Source organism: Protobothrops mucrosquamatus, unplaced genomic scaffold, assembly GCF_001527695.2.
Source record: "Protobothrops mucrosquamatus isolate PMUCROS unplaced genomic scaffold, P.Mucros_1.0 scaffold2470, whole genome shotgun sequence".
NCBI lineage: Eukaryota > Metazoa > Chordata > Lepidosauria > Squamata > Viperidae > Protobothrops > Protobothrops mucrosquamatus.
In genome coordinates, this window is record NW_015388540.1 from 2,762 (window position 1) to 23,840 (window position 21,079).

Below are 21,079 nucleotides of genomic sequence, written 5' to 3' on the forward strand. Positions count from 1 at the left end.
GCGAGGTTTACAGAAGCGGGATAGCGTTAATTAGGTTAGCCTGAGATTGATCTGATTTCTCTAAAGTTAAAAGAATGTAGAGGTGAATGCAGGGATGTTAAATCTGCATGGTGTGCCTCAGGGACGTCTGCCTTGAGCCTCCCAAGGCCTCCCCCACCCCATGAGATACCTCCTGCTTTTCCGAAGTAATTTTGGAAACGGTCTGTAGTAACTTGGAATGATGTAGTAGCTAAATGATCTGTCATACCTCGAGGATTACCTGTAGTTTAGTACTTCACACTGGAGTTGTTTAAGGCGACCTGTACGGCCTACCTGTTTTACAGCTACATTATTCCGCTCACCAATCAGAAGCAATCGTGATTCCATTTTGTGGAATTCAATACACTTGTACTCATAAGATTACATACTAGCTTTTATTTAGTGAGTTTTCACAAAAATGAATAAATTCAGAAAGGGTACTTACAGTAGAAATTCAAAATTATGCCCAAAAAGAGGCCTGTGTAGCCATGTCACTTGGATTCAGTCTATACCGCAGGGGTGGCCATTTTTATCTCTGTGACTTTCTTGGGCCGTTCGGGGCTACGAGAAGCTGGCAGGGTTGGGGTTTTTTTGTCCCTGGTCACATGGCCAAAGAAGAGCTGAGCTAGCATCGGTTTTTGCTTTTGCTGCAATCTGCTACTGACTGGGTTCCAGTGCTAAAATTATTTATGTATTTGAAAAAATATTTTAAAAATAATTTAAAAATATTTTTTGTTACTCTATAGTGTTTGTTTGCAAGCTCTTTGGGAACTGCTCAGCTTTTTAAGTAGTGTACTTTGCAAACTATTGTATTTGCAAACTACTGAGCTTTTATTTTGGAGATCAGCATATATTACTGTAGTTTGTAGGTTTTAAATTTAAATTGCCCCCAGAAGTTGTGGGTGCCCCATCACTGGAACCTTTTAAGAAGAGACTGGATGGGCATTTATCAGAAATACTCTCTTCTGCGACATGTGGGTTAGACTAGATGAGCTCAAGGTCCCTTCCATCTGTTACTATTGCAAGCTGAGAGTTCTGCAAATTCCTCCCCATCTCCCTCTGGGTGCCTGGTTGGAGACTTTTAAGCCAATTAGTGACAATTAGCGAGAAGTTTGTTTTTTGTTTTTTTAAAAAAACAGTAACTGCAATGGCTCCAAGCTAAATAGGAGGCAATTTAGTTCCTGAGCACGCCAGAAACAGCTGATAGGCAGCTGGCGGAGAAACCCTCCCACTTCAGTTAACATGGCAGCTATACAAGGAAATAGCAAGTCAGATCTTTGTTTATTTAACAAGCCATTTGATTTAATTAATGAATTTAATTTTAAACATTTGTAAAATTGACTCTGATTCATTGGACGAGTGTTTTGACTTACCAGCCAAATGGCCAGGCTCCATTAGGTTCGTACCTCAGGGACTACCTATAAACAGTTTCTCTCCTGAATGGATTCTTTGATGTAGATAAAAGTTGCTCATCTCATTGAGGCTCTTTCCACATTCCAGGCTTTTTCAGGGCTACGTGTTTTTTTTTAATCTTTATAATGTTTTCCATTCTGACTGAAGCTCTTTCCACACTACAGGTATTTATAAGGTTTTTCTCCAGTGTGGATCCTTTGTTGTTTAGGGAGGTTTCCACCATCAAATAAAGCTCTTTCCAACACTCCAGGCATTAATATTGTTTTTCTCCTTAATGGATTTTTTGATGTCTATAAAGGCTGCTCTTCCAAACGAAGCCCTTTCCGTACTCCAGGCATTTATAAGGTCTTTCTCCTAAATGGTTTTTTAATGTATAAATAAGCAGCTCCTGTGACTGAAGGCCTTTCCTCACTCCAGGCATTTATACAGTTGTTTCTCTCGAGTGGATTTTTTGATGTTCACTAAGGTTGCTGTTCCGTCTGAAGCTCTTTCCACACTGCAGGCATTTATACGGCCTCTCTCCTGTGTGGATTCTTTGATGTCCCAAAAAGCTGCTCCTCTCACTGTAGTTCTTTCCACACACCAGACATTTATATGGCTTTTCTCCTCTGTGAATCCATTGATGTCTACGGAGCTGTTTACCCAGAGTAAAGCTCTTTCCACACTCCAAGCATTCATATGGTTTTTCACCAGTGTGAAACCTTTGATGTTTCTCGAGACATCCTCTGCTAATGAAACTTTTTCCACATTCCAGGCATTTAAATGGTTTCTCTCCAGTGTGGATTGTTTTATGTACATAAAGGTGTCCCGTCCGACTGAAGCACTTTCCGCACTCCAGGCATTTATATGGTTTTTCTCCTGTGTGGATCCTTTGATGTATATAAAGGTTGCTCCTCTCACTGAAGCACTTTCCACATTCCAGGCATTTATATGGTTTTTCTCCTGTGTGGATCCTTTGATGTTTATAAAGGGTGCCGTTCTGAGCGAAGGTCTTTCCACACTCCAAGCATTTATGTGGTTTCAGTCCAGTGTGGACTGTCTGATGTGCATAAAGGTTTCCTGACTGAATGAAGCTCTTTCCACACTCCAGGCATTTAAATGGTTTCTCTCCTGTGTGGATCCTTTGATGTTTATAAAGGGTACTGTTCTGAGCGAAGGTCTTTCCACACTCCTGGCATTTATATGGTTTTTCTCCTGTATGAAGCCTTAGATGTTTATAAAGGTTTGCCCTCTGACTGAAGCTCTTTCCACACTCTGGGCATTTATACGTTTTTTCTCTTGTGTGGATCCTTTGATGTCTATAAAGGGCGCTCCTCCAACTGAAGCTCTTTCCACACTCCAGGCATTTATCCGGTTTTTCTCCTGTGTGGATCCTTTGATGTCTATCAAGGGTACTGTTCTGAGCGAAGGTCTTTCCACACTCCTGGCATTTATACGGTTTTTCTCCTGTATGAAGCATTCGATGTTTATAAAGGTTTGCCCTCTGACTGAAGCTCTTTCCACACTCCAGGCATTTAAATGGTTTCTCTCCTGTGTGGATCCTTTGATGTTCATAAAGGTTGCTGCTCTGACGGAAGTGCTTTCCACACTCGAGGCATTTATGTGATTTTTCTCCTGTGTGGATTCTTAGATGTTTACAAAGGTTTCCCCTCTGACTGAAGCTCTTTCCACACTCCGGGCATCCATAAGGTTTTTCTCCTGTGTGGATTCTTAGATGGATTTCAAGACTTCCATTTGTTTTGAAGGATCTAACACATTCCGGGCATTCATGTTTCTCTCCTCCCTCCTGGATTCTCTGAGGATTCCCGAGTCTTCCGCCTCTTCTGAAGGACCCTCCGCCCTCCAGGCCCGTCTCGGGGTCTCCGCCCGTTTCCTGCTCCCCGCTTCTCCCTCCAGGCGGCCTCCTTTCCCGGAGTCCCCTTCGGCTCATCCCTGCCGGGCCTCCCCCGCCGTCTCCTCCCGGGGCTGCTCCCCGGGGCCTCCTCTCCTCTCGGGCGGCGCCTCCTTCCTTCCTTCCTTCCTTCCTTCCTTCTTCCGCCGGGCTCGCCCGTCCTCCTGCAGGGGCGAAGGGGGAGGAGGAGAGGCGGTCACGGCTTCGTCCCTTCCCCGGAGGGGAGTCCCAGGCCCCTCCGGGGAGGAAGGCCGAAGCCGCCGCCTCGCATTGAGACTTTCCGGGCAGGCCTCCCTCCCAGCGACCGTCCCGCCAAACCAGGCCTCGGGCTCCCCCCTCCCTCCCTTCTCCGCCAGAGAGCCTCTCGGACTGTGACTCCCAGCATCCCTTGCGCCCTACCTGGCTCCGAGCCCCTCCGCGACCGAATCAATAAGGGCGCCTCAGTTCTATTTGTTCCCGGAAGTGGAGGCGGGACTTCGCTGCAAGGTCTGTTCCTGGTTGCTCTTCCTCTTTCCTTTGAATGGACCGCCCCGAGGAGTCCTCCTGCCAATCGCTGCCCTCCCCAGAGCGACCAATCGGCGTCCTCATTCCTCGAAAGAAGCCAGTTGGCGCCTGCGCAGTAGCGAAGGTTGTCATTCCCCGCACGGAGTTGAGGCGAGCGGCTCTCTTTGACTTTTGTGGTCCCGTCTTCTCCCCCCCCACGCCCAGCCGCCCCCCCCTCATCCAGGCCGGCGGAGCTGAGGGGCTTCACGGGGTTCCTTCCCCGCCCCTCCCTCCCCCTCCCCCTCGAGATCTCTCCCTGGGTAGGGCGGGGGGGAGTTGGGGGTATCCAAGCAGGCGAAATCGGGGGGGGCTCCTCCGTCCCGGGGGGGCTCCGGCCATTCTCCCCCCCCAGGCAGCCCCTCTCCCGCCTCTCAGGGAGGATCCCGCCTTTCTTTGGGCTTCGCTCTGCGGAGCTTCTGCCCTCGCTTGCCTCGCTCTGCGCTCCTTCCCGTTGCATCGCCTGCCTTGCTCGGCTGGGAGGGTTTTCTCCCACTGAGGCTTTTCCCAAAGGTTCCCCCCCCCCGTTCTGCCCTGCCAGGAGGAAGGAGGGAAGGGGGGAGGAAGGGCAGGAGACCGTTCCCAGCCTCTCGGGGGGGGGCTTCGGACTGGGGGAGATATAACATCTAAGGCTGCTCCCCCTTTTTAGGCATTGCTTTGGGAGAAGAATACACACACCCCCACAGACACACACACAAACACACACACACACCGAGGGTGGCAGGTGTGTCTCTTCCTCAATCTTGTGTCTTCCATCGCAGGCCGGAGAGATTGAAGTTTCTGCACAGGATCTTGGCCCTTCCTGGCACTGCCTTCCTCTGGGCAGAGAGAGCTCGGAGTCGGTTCCTGGGGTCTCTTGGGGCCCCTCTGCCAGCTTGGGACTCCCAGCCCTGAGTGCCGGGACTGGGACTACATCCATGTATAGTCAAACCCACCTTTTACTTTTGCAATATTTGTTATGCTTTTTGTTTTAAGAAGAGATTGGCGAGCCAGTTGTCTGAAATGGTACATAGGGTCTCCTGCTTAAGTAGGGAGCTGGACTAGGAGACCTCCAAGGTCCCAGCTCTATTCTAAATTTGAATTTGCCTTCACTAATAAACAATGTCAGCTCTGAAGTATTCCCAGGAACTCATTCCAGCTTCAGCAGCTGAAGCATCAAACCCTGAAGAAGAGAAGGGGGGGGGGGAAGGGCAAAGGACGTCAAGACCACGTTTTCCCTTCCAAGTCAGAGAACCAGCCCAAGTTATCAGCAATCACGTGGTGGTTGTTGCACCCCGAGCAATTCACTATCACGGCTGGGATATCCAAGGACTGGGAATTTGTGGGAGGTACCCATTTATTTTGCAATGACTTCTTTTATTACATTTGGGAGCAGCCCAACTCCCAAAGACTCTGGGTGCTTTACAAAAGAGAAGAATAAAAGGGGAAAGAACGTGTACAGCAGGGCAAAACACTTACTGCATTCGAAACCAAAGCTCCCTGTGGCTCAGCCAACCATTTTCTGAACAGCAATACAGACTGAGCTGGTTCTTTAACTTTCCAGTGCTAGATAGCATCTCTTGCATTTCCTGGTGGTCCCACATCCAAATCCCAACTAAGCGTAAACAAGCATTACTTCCCAAGTCAGCCAACGATGTGCAGGGCCAGACTGAGAGTCCCCCGGTTGGAGAATGTTCCCTGGTGGATGCTGCCCGGGCGAGTCCCTGCAGTAAGCCTCAATGGCAAGGGAAGCCCTCACATTTCCATAGCCTGTTAAATTTGGTTAGTCTTATGCCAGGTTAAGTTGGCTTCCAAAGAGCCTGTTGAACCAGGCCGGGGGTCTGGATGTGCAAACCCAGGAGTGGGAAAGCAGGTCGTGTGAACAGAGCCTCGGGTGCTCAGGTAGACAGGCGCAGGCACTGCAGATGCTGAATGGCAAGAAAGTGGGAGTTTATAGTTCAACAACATTTTGTTTCCGTTCACACAACACAACTCCCTCCAGAGGACCCACATTCACACGTGCTAAGTGTGGCAGTGTTGAGAAGGGCTGGATTTCTGGGGCTTTGCCTGTCGTCCAAGTCCAGCCTTCCTTCCTTCCTGCTTGAGTTCCAGCCGGCCTCTCAGCCTTTTCTGGGCAATCCTGAAACCCTTCCTGAAGGAGAAGGAGGAGGCAGAACCTGTCCTCTCCTAGGAATGCAGATCAGGCCCATGAAATAGAGACCGAGAATTCTTCCGGCCGGTTCTGCTTTGCTCAACCTGCATCCTAAATACTGCGCCTGGTTTGGACCCCTCAAATTCTGTGCAGGAGATTCAGAGGAGGACAAGGTGAACGATCGAATCCTCCCATTGCAGCAAAAAGTATTTAAGGGTACCTTTTTTTACCAAATAATTTCCATTTACTGTGAAATCAGCTGAAACTAATACAATTAAACAGCATGGACTTTATTCTCGTATAATGTATTGGGTGTAAATTTTGATTTATGACTAACATTCCTCTAAGTAAAATAAAACGACATGGACAAAATCACTGCATGTCGCCTTTGTAGATTTTAAGCCTACATTTGATTCCATTTGAGGGAAATCTTGATGAATGTGGAGAATACAGTAGAAAGGGATGTCACTTTTTCTCATTCAGCATTTGTATGAAATGTACTAACCAACCAGGTACCTCTTCAGGGCTCTATTTAGACTTCCACCCTCTTTAGGTTGTACCTCCACTCCCCAACAGGTCATCTGACAGTCTCCTACTGACACCACCCTGAATCCGTGGACCCAGATGTGCTTCTCCTGTATGCTGAGGATATGGATAGTATCTCATGAAGCTTTGTTGGCCTTAGAAAGTCTCTTGTGTCTGCTAAAAAGCCTTGAAGACAAGGGGACCACTAAGAGCATCCAATTTACAAGAGTTTCATATATCCGGGATGGCCTTACGTGGTGCTGACATTCGGAAAACCCATTTAGATTATATCAAAAATGAGATGGAGGAGTTCTTTCACACCCACAACAATGAAGGCCCAATTAGCCCTAGATTCAGCCACGGCACACTTGTTCCAATTAGGCACTGAGTGGGAAGATCGTTTAAAGGCAATTTATTAGACTATTATAGCAGAGAGGTTTCCCTTAATGAAAAGAAGGAATCCAGGACACAGAATCGGGTTTCATTATACACTGCATACATTAGAAAAAGTACAAAACAAGACTTGATCGGATGGAAGCAATCATCCTGCTCAGTTACGTCAGAGACAAAGACAGTAACATCCCATAATATTAAGCATAACCAATGAAATGAGCATTGCATAAAAAGACAAATGTTCATATGTGTAAAAGTGTCACCAATCATATAAGGCTGTTACGTAAAGGTACAATTTCAATCAATTCTTATTTCTACCCAATACAATAGAAAAAAGGCCTTTTTTACTCAAACTGAAAAAGTCCCTTATTTGGCAGTTAGAAAGTTACAAGCAACTAGATCACAGGTCGGCAACCTGCAACTCCAGAGCCGTATGTGGCTCTTTGAGCCCTCCCCTGTGGCTCCCAGCCTCCTCCGCCATTTGCACACAGACAGAGAGAGACACTTGCGCTTCCCTGCTTCTCTGTCTCTTTGTGTTTGTGTGTGTGTAAAAAAAAGAGAGTGGACTCACGGTGTTCTCTGAGGAGCTGAAAAGCTCACTGGGTGGGGCTCCTGCCTTGGCTGCTTCGCAGCAGGATGCAGGAAGGGCAGGAGAGAGCTAGCCCAGCTATGCTGACTCAGGAATTCTGGGAGTTGAAGTCCATGAGTCATAAAAGAGCCAAGGTTGCCTACCCCTGAGCTTGTTGGAGAAGAGCTTGAAGCCAGCTGCCAGATTAGAAGATGGGAGGGGGGGGAGAGAAAGAGAGAGAGGGGGGAGATAAAGAGAGAGAGAGAAAGGGAGAGGAAAGAGAGAAAGGGAGGTAGAGAGGAAAGAGAAAAAGGGAGAGGAAAAATGAAAGAGAAAGAAAAAGAGAGGGAGAGAAAGAGAGAGAGGAAAGAGAGAGAGAAAGAGTGGGGGAAGAGGACTGGCAGACTAAGGGCAGAAAGAGAGAGAGGTAGGGGGGGAGAGACAGAGACCCTTTTGACATCTAAAATGAAGATAACACTGCATATACCCGTTTTTATCTATCTATCTATCTATCTATCTATCTATCTATCTATCTATCTATCTATCTATCTATCTATCTATCTATCTATCTATCTATCTATCTATCTATCTATCCACACACCTTTATTATAGGTGTGTGTGTGTGTATATACACACATACATACATACACAAACCTATAATAAAGGTAAAAAAGTGTTATCTTCATTTTAGATATCAAAAGGGTTTTGTGGCTCCCAGTGTTTGTTTTAGGTGGGAAATGGGTCCAAGTGACTCTTTGAGTGTTTTGGGTTGCCTACCCCTGAACTAGATGCTAAAGCAGAAATGTTCTATATTACAAGGTTACGATAAAAAGATAGAAGTGCAAGAAACCCGTTGCTTGGTCCTCGGCAAGGAATGGGGAAACTTCCCTTGTTCCCCAAGGGGGCATTCGTTTTTCCAGTGGCCAAACATTTTACATCGGGCGCACTGGTTGCGTTGAATTCTGGGGTGTCTTGGTGGCTCAGCTTGGTGCCCCCCCTTTCAATTGTGGCTGAAGGGCAATGGCCAAAAGGGCTGCTTGTTTCCTTATTTTTCTACCTTCTTTCTTCTCTTCTTCCTCATCTCTTTGGGCAAAAACAGTAAAAGCTGTTTGGATGAGGGATTGGAAGTTCTGCGTGGTGGGAGCTCGAAATGTCTGGAGTTTTCTCCTAATATCAGGGGCACCTTGTCCAACAAAGTTCATTTTTAATATTGCTTCATTGGCCGGGATATCTGGGTCCAAACTGGTAAACCTTCTGAACCCGTCCTTTAGACCAGTGGTTCTCAACCTTTTAATGCCATGACCCCAACCGGTCGTAAGTCGAGGACTAAACCGGTCGTAAGTCGAGGACTAAACCAGTCGTAAGTTGAGGACTAAACTGGTCGTAAGTCGAGGACTAAACCGGTCGTAAGTCGAGGACTACCCAACCGGTCGTAAGTCAAGGACTTTCCCTGCCCGAGAGCACCGCGCATGCGTGGTTCCGCCCCCTGCGCCGGCCGAGGCGTAGCTGGCAAGCGGCAGAGACGGAGCAGGCTGACCACCAGCTGGCCCAGCCCAAGGGAGGTAAGGCACCCACCGGAAAAGGGGAAAAAATGGCGGACAAAAAAAATGGCGGACAGCCTTGCTTGGCGACCCCCATGAAATGGTCGATCGACCCCAAATGGGGTCCCGACCCACAGGTTGAGAACCACTGCTTTAGACGGTTCAGAAAGTCCGTAGGGGACTTCTTGGGTTCCTGAATAAATTGGTGGACCAGGTGACAATTGACAGTTTTAGGAACACTGATCCGGAGACCATGGACAAAGGCATCCTGGACATGGCACAGGCACCTCATGCCCTGGTCGGTATTCCAGTCGACCTTGTAGTTGGGGACAAGGATGATGCCGGAGTGAGGCCATTCAGCAGCCGGATCTCTTTCCTGAAGGCCTTGGGTTTGCGCAGCCTTGTAATGGGTGCTGGATGCCTTCAGCTACTCTATCACCCATGGGGACCTGTCGGAGAGGTGCCAGCAGAGATGGACCCGTTTGGGGGTCTTGCCCATAGGGCTGTCCCGTCCGGGTGTGTGGAGGACTAACGGGCCGGTTCAGGCTGCTTAAGGGACAGCGTGGCATTGGCACAGAATCCTGGGGGGCTGATGGGAGTGGCAGCAGAATTGGGAGCACTGCCGGTGGGGGCAGCAGAGTAGAATATGGGGGTGGAAATTCTTCTGCCTCCTCAGATTTGTATTTCCCGTGTTGTCGGGAAGCCAGGGAGTGCACTTCTGAGGGCTCTCGCTTTTCAACCTGCATAATTTTTGGATATCGGGTCTCTGGGCCAGATTGAAAAAGAAGCCTGCATAAAGTTCCTCTTTTGCTTTTCCCTGCGTGGCCAGGATTTCGATCAAGTTGTTAATAATTTCGAGGTCAATGATGCCCTCTTGTGGCCAAGGCTTCTAATGGTAACCAAGGGAATAAGTTGGCCAGTCTACATTGCAGAAGTTGCGCAAGGTTCCTTTCTTAAAGGTAACTTTTACTGCCACTTGGGGTTTTAACGTGCTCCAGTGGGTCAACACGCAACCCAATGGGGTGCACGGCTTTAGCTTCCTCCTTCCCGCTTTGTTTCCCACAAGCAAACTATTATAGTTTCCCACGATTCTCAGGAGATTTCTTGGACCTTTACTTCGGTTCGGAGTGCAAATAGGCCTCTCCTACTCTATCCTCCCCCTCCTTTGTGAGAATCCCAGACTAGTGTCACTGGAAAACTTCTCAACAATCACTCTCCACATTCATCCGCGGCCTGGTCCCTTTTAGGAGGAATTTTCCACGTCTCAGATACACATGCACACACATACACACGACACTCCCCAATCTCCCTCCCCTTTGGAGGTCCCAATCCTACTACTTACACAGACTGAGATTCCTTGAGCTGGCTTTCAGAGTTCTTACGGGGCTGGGAGGAAGCCTTCTTTTGAGTGTTCGGGTCCGGGCTGAAGGTGGGTCTATCAGTCGCAAACCGAGCCAAAGTCACTGAACAAAGGAAGTCCAGGAGTGCTCTTGACGTTGTCATCAGTGCGGACCTGTTTCTTCCAACAGCCGTGCCAAAGGTCTCCAAGTCACAACGGGACTCGCACGTGGGGAGCCAGGGGGTGCTCCTCCGAAGAAATGGAGTCTTTGGGCCCCATGTTCGGGCGCCAGAAAATATTTAAGGTTTTCCTGGCAGATAAGATCTGAGACTGTCAGACGTCCGCTTCTGCGTCACAGAGAGACGGACGCAGGAGGGCAGGGTTCTGTCCTGCTGGGGGCCCAGAAAAGGGCCTAAAGTCGCCCCAAAGAGATGATGAACAAGGAGGGGTGCCTTGCTGGTCACGGGGAGGCAGTGGTCTCTCCGTTGGATTCAAGGAAAGCCCTCCAAATCGGCAGGGGAAAGACAGGCTACACTTCCGTGACCGGCCATTAACTGCTGACAACTGAAGAACAAAAGCACTAATTAGCACATCGTAAACTACATGTCTGGAACTAGGTGAGAATATTGATCTCTTCTTTACTATTTTACAACTGAATTTCCTGGAAAGGCTCCCAAGAAGCTAAAACCTCTGAAGGCAAAGCTGCGCCTTAACTCTATAGGGGATAGAAATGTACAACATTGAAGTTGAAGTAATATAAAGTTACAGTTTTGATAAATTTGAAAACTGAGATAATTTGAAGATTTTCTCTTTGAAAAAAAAAATAGAAGCGAAATACAAGAAATCAATCCTTTGTCTTAAGAGTGGAAAATATACTTTGAATGACATCTAGTGGTTGATTTGTGTATAGCACCATATCTTGCTTTCTGGCTGCTTGGTGATTCTTAGCCTGGGAGAACAGCTGGTAATAAAGGAAAATATTTTGGCATACTTATCACCTTGACCTTCTCAATAAATACTTATTGGGCTTGGACTTTTAAGAACTAGTGGGAGAGAAGGAAAATCTGACTTTGGACTATGCCTGGCTGGGAGAGGCTTCTGAGTTGTTTAAGCTAGAAGAAACTGTGTTCTACTTCTATTGCTACTGGTGATATTAGAGAATCTACAGGAATGATGTCTCAAGAAAAAATAAACACCTTTCAGAAGGAAACATACTCTATGCTACAGTTAATTCACCAATCAATTCTTCCATGCAAAGAGGACATAAAAAGAAACCATAATGAATCTAAAAATAATTTAGATGACATAAATGAGCAAATCTCCAAATAAAAGCTGCAACTAGAAAGTTCTCAGACAACGACTATAAACTATGAACAAATAAACCAGAGCTTGGAAGATGAAGTACTCTTTACCCCCTTAAGTTTGCAAGATGTACCTTATGACAAGAAAGAAGACTTTGGGGAATGGAATATAAAACTGTCAGGGGAATGGTTACAATTTGGGAGGCAAAAGAGGAGGGGAGAAATAAGGAACATAAACGAGCGGAATTCCCTCTCAAAAATATCCTACCTGAACTGTCTTCCTCATGCCAAGCAGCTTTTACAAAAACAAAGAAAATTCCCGGGCGATTTAATTGCCTTGGCGTGGAAAGCTATTTCGCAAAGAAAGAAAGGGAGAGTTAGATTTGAAAGATAGAATTATATGTCTAAATACTTGTTTGAACATAGTTAAAAGGATTTAGGAGTTTTAGATATAGTCTTTTATAATGAATGATATGTTTTAGAATTAAATAGCACTTTTTTTCTTCTTTTCACAAAGGAAATACAAAAATAAGAGAATTGGTATGAATAAAATTGATAATTATTTAAATGTAATTAACATTGTGAAAATCATAACTGAGAAAGATACTTTAAATATTGATGGGAAACTAAATTTTAACTATGAAAAAAAGGATAGTGATTTATGAACTGAGGTATATTATTAGTAAAATATGATGAAAGATGTTTATATCTAATCTTGTATACATTAATAATAGTAAGAATGTCAGTTTAATGAGGGGAAAATGAAAAAATATGGGGAAGAAAGGAGGATCAGGGGGAAAATACTAGTAATGACTAGATTTATATTGAAGGCAATGTCAAATATGTGAACCCAGACATGTTGTTTACTAAGTGTTAAAGATTATAATTTAAAAAAAATAATAAAACCTTATTAAAGAAAAATCTGAGACTCTCACAAGCCAAAGTAGAAACTGAGATGGAGGCTTCAGACATGGAAAAAACAACTCTTTAATCGGCCGAGAAAAGCAGCTGGGTGATCAGCCTCCCAACACATGGGCAGCACACCTGGGGGGGGGGAATAGTCCTTTTTATACAGACTTGCCCATCGGCAACAGCATAGGACAGCAGAGGGACAAGGAAGTGATGTGACTGCCTTTTAAATGGTTAAACAATAGTTATGTGTCATCACTTCCTTCGGCATTACCTTTTCATTTGCATCCAGATACTTGACTCCTTTTGTTTAAGGTAAATGGTGTTTTCCCAGCGCAAGCAAGGTTTACAGAAGCGGGATAGCGTTAATTAGGTTAGCCTGAGATTGATCTGATTTCTCTAGAGTTAAAAGAATGTAGAGGTGAATGCAGGGATGTTAAATGTGCATGGCATTGTGAGGGGAGGAAGGGCAGGCCCACGCCTTTGGGGAACCAGCAGAGCAAGGATGGGGGGGGGAATAGGTGGACATGCTTCAGTGTCTCTGCAAAGTTCTGAACTTTTGTAAAATTCTTATCTTCGAATCATGGTCATACAGGGTTTTTGGGAGGTCTGTAGTAACTTTGAATGGTCGCTAAATGATCTGTCATACCTCGAGGATTACCTGTAGTTTAGTACTTTACCACTGAAGTTGTTCATAATAATAATAATAATAATAATAATAATAATAATAATAATAATAATAATAATAATAATAATAATAATAAAGTTGGAAGGGACCTTGGAGGTCATCGAGTCCAACCCCCTGCTCAGGCAGGAAACTCTACACCATTTCGGACAAATGGCTGTCCAGTCTCTTCTTAAAAACTTCCAGTGTTGGAGCATTCACCGCTTCTGGAGGCAGGTTGTTCCACTGGTTAATTGTTCTGTCAGGAAGCAGCCTACCTGTTTTACAGCTACATTATTCCGCTCACCAATCAGAAGCAATCGTGATTCGAGTTTGTGGAATTCAATACACCTGTACTCATAAGATTACATGCCCCTTAAAACGTGTGTAAGATTATTCAAATTCAACTATTAGGCAACACAAAATAGCACAATCATTAAACAGAATGTAGCAATAAAAGGAATAGTAAAACTGAGATAGTATAGGTCCTCCTGCTTGAGCAGGGAGCTGGAGTAGAAGACCTCCAAGGTTCCATTCTGTTCTAATGTTCTATTCCATTCCATTCCATTCTTTCTCTCCTGCATTCTATTCTATTGTAGTTTACTTACTATTGAGTGGTTGAGCTGAGAATACAGTACACACTTGTGCTCATAAGATTACATAACCTTTGAAAAGAGTGTAAGATTATTCAAATTCAACTATTAGCCATCACAGAACAGCACAATCATTAAACAGAGTGTAGCAATAAAGGGAATAGTAAAATGGTGCTGTCCATAAGTTACGTACTCCTGAATATTTGGGCTGAGAATACAGTATATACTTACATTGACACACAAAGGTTGAGACAGCAACGAAGGGCAAGAGTTCACAACTGTCTTATTGAGCTGTAATTAGATCTGTGATAAATATTTAAGTAGCTTCTTAGCCCTTTAGAAGCCCTTCTGCATTTCATCAATCGCATTTTAAAGAGTTGTTAAAAGTGCAGTATTGCAGGCAGACTGTCTGCAGCCTGGAGTTCAATTCTGACAGCGCTCAAGTCTTGACTCAGCCTTCCATCCTAAGGATGGTAAAATGAGGACCCGGATTATTGGGGGGGGGGCAATATGCAAAGACTTCCCTTCTCACAGAATCCCTTTCTACACACAGACATTGATATGATTTCTCTCCTGAGTCTTTAATATGTATAAAAGTTTACCCACTGAAACTCTTTCCATGCTCCAGGCATTTATATGATTTCTCTCCTGAATGGAGTCTTTGACGCCTGTAAAGGTTTACCCTCTGACTAAAGCTCCTTCCACGCTCCAGATATTTATATACTTTTCCTCCTGTGTGAATGCTTTGATGTCTATACAGAGTTCCTGCCCTGTTGAAGCTCCTTCCACATTGCAGGCTTTCATAGGGTTTCTCTCCTGTGTAAATTCTTTGTATACGGAGATCTTTACCTTCAGTAAAGCTCTTTCCACACTGGAGGCATTTACAGGTTAATCCCCCAGGTACTAGTATTTATTTAAAGAGTTTTCACAAAAACGAATTAATTCAGAAAGGGTACGTACAGTAAAAATTCAAAATTGTGACCAAAAAGAGGCCTGTGTAGGCCTGTCACTTGGTTTCAGTCTATACCGCAGTGGCGGCCATTTTTACTTCTCTGACTTTCTTGGGCCATTCGGGGCTATGAGAAGCTGGCAGGGTTGGGGGTTTTTTTGTCCCTGGTCAGATGGCCAAACAAGAGCTGAGCTAGCACCGGTTTTTGCTTTTGCTGCAATCTGCTACTGACTGGGTTCCAGTGCTAAAATTCCTTATGTATTTAAAAAAAAATTGTTACTTTATAGTGTTTGTTTGTAAGCTCTTTGGGAACTGCTCTGCTTTTTAAGTACTGTACTTTGCAAACTATTGTATTTGCAAACTATTGAGCTTTTATTTTGGAGATTAGCATATATTACTGTAGTTTGTAGGTTTTAAATTTAAATTGCCCCCAGAAGTTGTGGGTGCCCCATCACTGGAACCTTTTAAGAAGAGACTGGATAGGCATTTATCAGAAATACAGTTTCTCTCCTGAATGGATTCTTTGATGTAGATAAAAGTTGCTCATCTCATTAGGGCTCTTTCCATATTCCAGGCATTTTCAGGGCTAAGTGATTTTTTTTAATGTTTATGTTTTCCATTCTGATTGAAGTTTTTTCCACACTCCTGGCATTTATAAGGTTTTTCTCCAGTGTGGATCCTTTGTTGTTTAGGGAGGTTTCAACCATCAAATAAAGCTCTTTCCACACTCCAAGCACTAATATTGTTTTTCTCCTTAATGGATTTTTTGATGTCTAAAAAGGCTGCTCTTCCAAACGAAGCCCTTTCCACACTCCAGGCATTTATAAGGTTTTTCTCCAGAGTGGATTTTTTGATGTTTATCAAGGCTGCTGCTCTCATTGAAACTCTTTCCACACTCCAGGCATTTATATGGTTTTTCTCCTTTGTGAATCTTTTGATGTCTACGGAGCTGTTCACCCAGAGTAAAGCTCTTTCCACACTCCAAGCATTCATATGGTTTTTCTCCCGTGTGAATCCTTAGATGTTTATTGAGACTTCCTTTAGTATTGAAACTCTTTCCACACTCCAGGCATTTAAATGGTTTTTCTCCTGAGTGGACTATTTGATGTCTATAAACACTGCTCTTCTGACTGAAGCTCTTTCCACACTCCAGGCATTTATACAATTTTTCTCCTGAGTGGATTTTATTATGTCTATGAAGAGTACCCCTCAGACTGAAGCTCTTTCCACAGTTCAGGCATTTATAAGGTTTTTCTCCTGAATGGTTTTTTTGATGTACAAATAAGCAGCTCCTGTGACTGAAGGTCTTTCCACACTCAAGGCATTTATACAGTTGTTTCTCTCCCGAGTGGATTTTTTGATGTTCACTAAGGTTGCTGTTCCGTCTGAAGCTCTTTCCACACTGCAGGCATTTATACGGTCTCTCTCCTGTGTGGATTCTTTGATGTACCAAAAAGCTGCTCTTCTCACTGTAGTTCTTTCCACACACCAGACATTTATAAGGTTTTTCTCCTCTGTGAATCCATTGATGTCTACGGAGCTGTTCACCCAGAGTAAAGCTCTTCCCACACTCTAAGCATTCATATGGTTTTTCACCAGTGTGAAATCTTTGATGTCTCTCGAGACATCCTCTACTATTGAAACTCTTTTCACATTCCATGCATTTAAATGGTTTCTCTCCAGTGTGGATCCTTTGATGTTTATAAAGGTTTCCCTTCACACTGAAGCACTTTCCACACTCCAGGCATTTATACGGTTTTTCTCCTGTGTGGATTCTTTGATGTTTATAAAGGGTGCCATTCAGAGCGAAGGTCTTTCCACACTCCAGGCATTTAAATGGTTTCTCTCCTGTGTGGATTCTTTGATGTGCATGAAGTTTTCCCGGTTGAATGAAGCTCTTTCCACACTCCAGACATTTATACGGTTTTTCTCCTGTATGAAGCCTTTGATGTCTATAAAGGGTGCTCCTCAGATTGAAGCTCTTTCCACACTCCGGGCATTTATACGGTTTTTCTCCTGTGTGGATCCTTTGATGTACATAAAGGGTGCCCCTCCGACTGAAGCTTTTTCCACACTCCAGGCATTTATGCTGTTTCTCTCCAGTGTGGATCCTTTGATGTTTATAAAGGTTTCCCCTCAGACTGAAGCTCTTTCCACACTCCGGGCATCCATACGGTCTCTCTCCAGTGTGGATTCTCAAATGCTTTTTAAGAGCTTCATTTGCTTTGAAGGATTTTCCACATTCTGGGCACTGATATTTCTTTCCTCCCTCCTGGATTCTGTGGCGTTTTCTGAGTCTTCCGCCTCTTCTGAAGGACCCTCCGCCCTTCAGGCGCGTCTTGGGGTCTCCGTCCGTTTCCTGCTCCCCGCTTCTCCCTCCAGGCGGCCTCCTTTCCCGGAGTCTCCTACGACTCATCCCTGTCAGGCCTTCCCCGCCGTCTCCTCCCGGGGAGCGCCCCTTTCCTCCGCAGTGCTCGCCCGTCCTCCTGCAGGGGCAAAGGAGAGGCGGGTCACGGCTCCATCCCTTTCCCGAGGGGCCCCACACGCTCCCCGGGGAGGAAGGCCGAAGCCTCTGCCTCCCTCTCTCCCTCCCTCAGAGACCATCTTCCTTCCTTCCTCCGCCGGGCTCGCCCGTCCTCCTGCAGGGGCGAAGGGAGAGGAGGAGAGGCGGGTCATGGCTTCGTCCCTTTCCCAGAGGGGAGTCCTAGGCCCGCCCTCCCGCCCGCCTTCCCGGGGAGGAAAGCCGAAGCCTCCGCCTGTCATCAGCATTTCCCGGGCAAGAACGAGACGGAGCCGGCCTCCCTCCCAGCGCCCGTCCCGCCAAAACAGGCCTCGGGCTCCCCCCTCCCTCCTCCACCAGAGAGCCTCTCGGACTGCGACTCCCAGCATCCCTTGCGTCCTACCTGAGTCCGAGCCCCTCCGCGGCCGTATCAATTAGGGCGCTTCAGTTCTGTTTGTTCCCGGAAGTGGAGGCGGGACTTCGCTGCGAGGTCTGTTCCTGGTTGCTCTTCCTCTTTCCTTTCAATGGACCGCCCCGAGGAGTCCTCCTGCCAATCGCTGCCCTCCCCAGAGCGACCAATCGGCGTCCTCATTCCTCGAAAAAAAGCCAGTTGGCGCCTGCGCAGTAGCGAAGGTTGTCTTCGTTCCGCCGCGGAGGTGAGGCGAGCGGCTCCCTTTGACCTTTGGGGTCCCGTCTTCTGCCCCCCCCCCGCCCACCCACCCCCGCATCCAGGCCGGCGAAGCTGAGGGGCCTCCCGGGGTTGCGTCTCCTCCCTCCCTCCCCCTCGAGATCTCTCCCTGGGTAGGGCGGGGGGGGAGTTGGGGGGTATCCAAGCAGGCGAAATCAGGGAGGGGGGCGCTTCCTCCCTCCTTCCTCCCGGGGGGCTCCGGCCAGGCTCCCCCCCCAGGCAGCCCCTCTCCCGCCTCTCAGGGAGGATCCCGCGTTTCTTTGGGCTTCGCTCTGCGGAGCTTCTGCCCTCGCTTGCCTCGCTCTGCGCTCCTTCCCGTTGCATCGCCTGCCTTGCTCGGCTGGGAGGGTTTTCTCCCACTGAGGCTTTTCCCAAAGGTCCCCCCCCCGTTCTGCCCTGCCAGGAGGAAGGAGGGAAGGGGGGAGGAAGGNGAGAAGAATACACACACACACACCGAGGGTGTGATGTGTCTCTCTTCCTCAATCTTCATTCTTCCATTGCAGGCCGGAGAGATTGAAGTTTCTGCGCAGGATCCTGGCCCTTCCCGGCACTGCCTTCCTCTGGGCAGAGAGAGCTCTGAGTCGGTTCCTGGGGTCTCTACTACCACAGTAGTGGCCAACATTGTGGAAAACCTTTTGGGAAAAGTGTGCAGTAGAAATGCCACCTTTGGTTAAGTTTGCACTCATTTTTCTTCTAATTTCTTTGTAACTGTAGCCTTGTTCTCTTAATAACACTATTTTACATCGCTTTCTGGGCAACCAGTCAACTCTTTGCACCATGACTTTAATTTTATTACGTTTTTACAAGCTCACTAAATGACACAAAGAAAAAAAACCCCAACCACTTTGATGGCAATCACGTAACACACTGACAAATGTCCTCCTCTCAGCTTCAATACAGGACATCAATAATTGAATCCTACTGTGATCTGATTGGCTCGTTGCCAAAACAGGATGACATCTGATTGGTTCTCTAAACACTCACGCTCATTGGCTAAAATCAGATGAAGGAAAGCTACCTGATATCAACCTAAGCAAGTTGTGCTTCCTTTTTCTGGTTATTTGGCTATAAGGTTTCATAGAATACAGTACAGATAATTGAACAAACCTCATTTCATTACATTCTTGATGAAATTATCTTTCCACTGATATATAATTTTATGGTACTCCACAAAAAGTGGTGTTATTAGCCATCAGATCTCAAAAAAACACTTTCCCCAAAAGGTTTCTGCAATTTTGCCCAGTACTGTATGACATAAAACATGGTAAAAAAACAACAGTTAGCTATAGAAATGTTTGGCTAGATGATTATGGTCATAAGTGTATAGTTTGGGCTCAATAATATATCAACCTGGTATGAACAGTAACTGCAAAATACATAACGGGGGATGTATCCCACCTTTGGAGGGGGCTCCTGTTACAGCTGCTGCCCAGGCCAGCGTGCCCTGAGACATAGCCCTCCATCCCTATATACAATAATAATTTTTCAACCAACGTGCTGTCTGGGTTTACATGCTAATATATATTTAATTCTTTCTTCTTTCCTCCAACCAATGATCCCAAGTTTGATAATAATCTATCCGTGTCTTCTTTTTCTTTCAGTCTCATAATCTTTTTTTATAAAGATTTTATTAATTTTCTCCTACATACATATATTAATTTTTCCACCAACGTGCTGAGTATAACAATGCTAATACATATTCAATTCCTAATCCTTCGTTCTTTCCTCTAGCCATTGATAAAATAGATCCCAAGTTTGATAATATTCTGTTTCTTCTTTGTGTTTCAATCTCATAGTTAATCTGTCCATCTCTGCGCATTCCAGTATTTTTCTAATTATTTCTTCCTCTGGTGGCGTTTTTTCATTTTTCCAAGATTGCGCAAAGATTATTCTTGCTGCTGTAGTGACATGTAAAATGAAATACAGGCTTTGTTTGTTAATCTTTTCTGGCATTATACCTAATAAACGTTCAGGTTTAAAGTCAACATGTTCTCGTAATATTTTTTCTAACCAAGCATGTATCTTTTTCCAATAAGCCTTTGCTTTGCCACATGTCCACCAAACATGATAGTACGTGCATGAGTTATGCTTACATTTCCAGGATCTATCTGACATATTTTTAAACATTTTTGCTAGTCTTGCTGGTGGCAAGTGCCATCTATAAAACATTTTATATAAATTTCTTTATACAAAGTTGACATTGTTAATTTATAATTTCTCTCCCATAGCGTTTGCCACTTTTCCAGTTCTATATTATAACCAAAGTTTTTTGACCATCTTATCATTGTTTCTTTAACTTGTTCACTTTCCATTTGCAGAATTATCAAAAAAATTATACATTTTCTTAATTTCTCATCAGAGGATAACAAAATCTTATCAAATACAGTTTGATCTTTATAAAATCCATACAGTTTTACATCTTTTTCATACCTATTTTGCATCTGTAAATGTGCCCACCGTGGTTGAAACCCTGATTTTCCAGTTCTTGTTTGGATTTTAAGTTCCCATCAATATTTAGAATATCTCTATATGTCCAAATTTTTTCAAAGTCTATCAAGTTTGGATGTACAAATGCTTCCATCGTTGATAGCCACCTTGGAATGTTTAAATATATTTCAGCTTTAATTTTTTTTCATACTATTAACAAAGTATTTCTTATATAGTGATTTTGGCAATATTTATGAGCTCTATTTTTCCCATACCATAAGAAAGCGTGCCATCCCAATTGTAAATCATGCCCCTCCAAATATAACAACCTTTTATTTCTGAGAGTTATCCATTCTTTCACCCATGTTAAAACAGATGCTTAATAGTACAGAACCCACTCCGGTAACCACAAACCTCCATTTTCCTTAGCATCTTATAATGTTTTCATCTTAATTCTAGCTTTTTCTTGCCAGACAAAATTCAAAATTAATGCGTTTAAATCTTGGAAGAATTTTTTCTCAAGTTTTATCGGAATTGTTTAGAATAAAAATAGCACCTTTGGCAAAACATTCATTTTTGCTGTAGCAATTCTTCCTAATATTGACAATTGCAAATTCTTCCATCTTTCCGAGTCCAGCTTTATTTGTTTCAATAGTTTTGTATAGTTACCTTCTTTTATTGTTGAGCAT

At 45.0% G+C, this 21,079-nt stretch overlaps 1 pseudogene; it reads right to left on the reverse strand.

The window, feature by feature from the left end:
* Nucleotides 1–1,544: 1,544 nt before the first annotated feature.
* On the reverse strand, nucleotides 1,545–21,079 carry LOC107295738 (annotated as a pseudogene).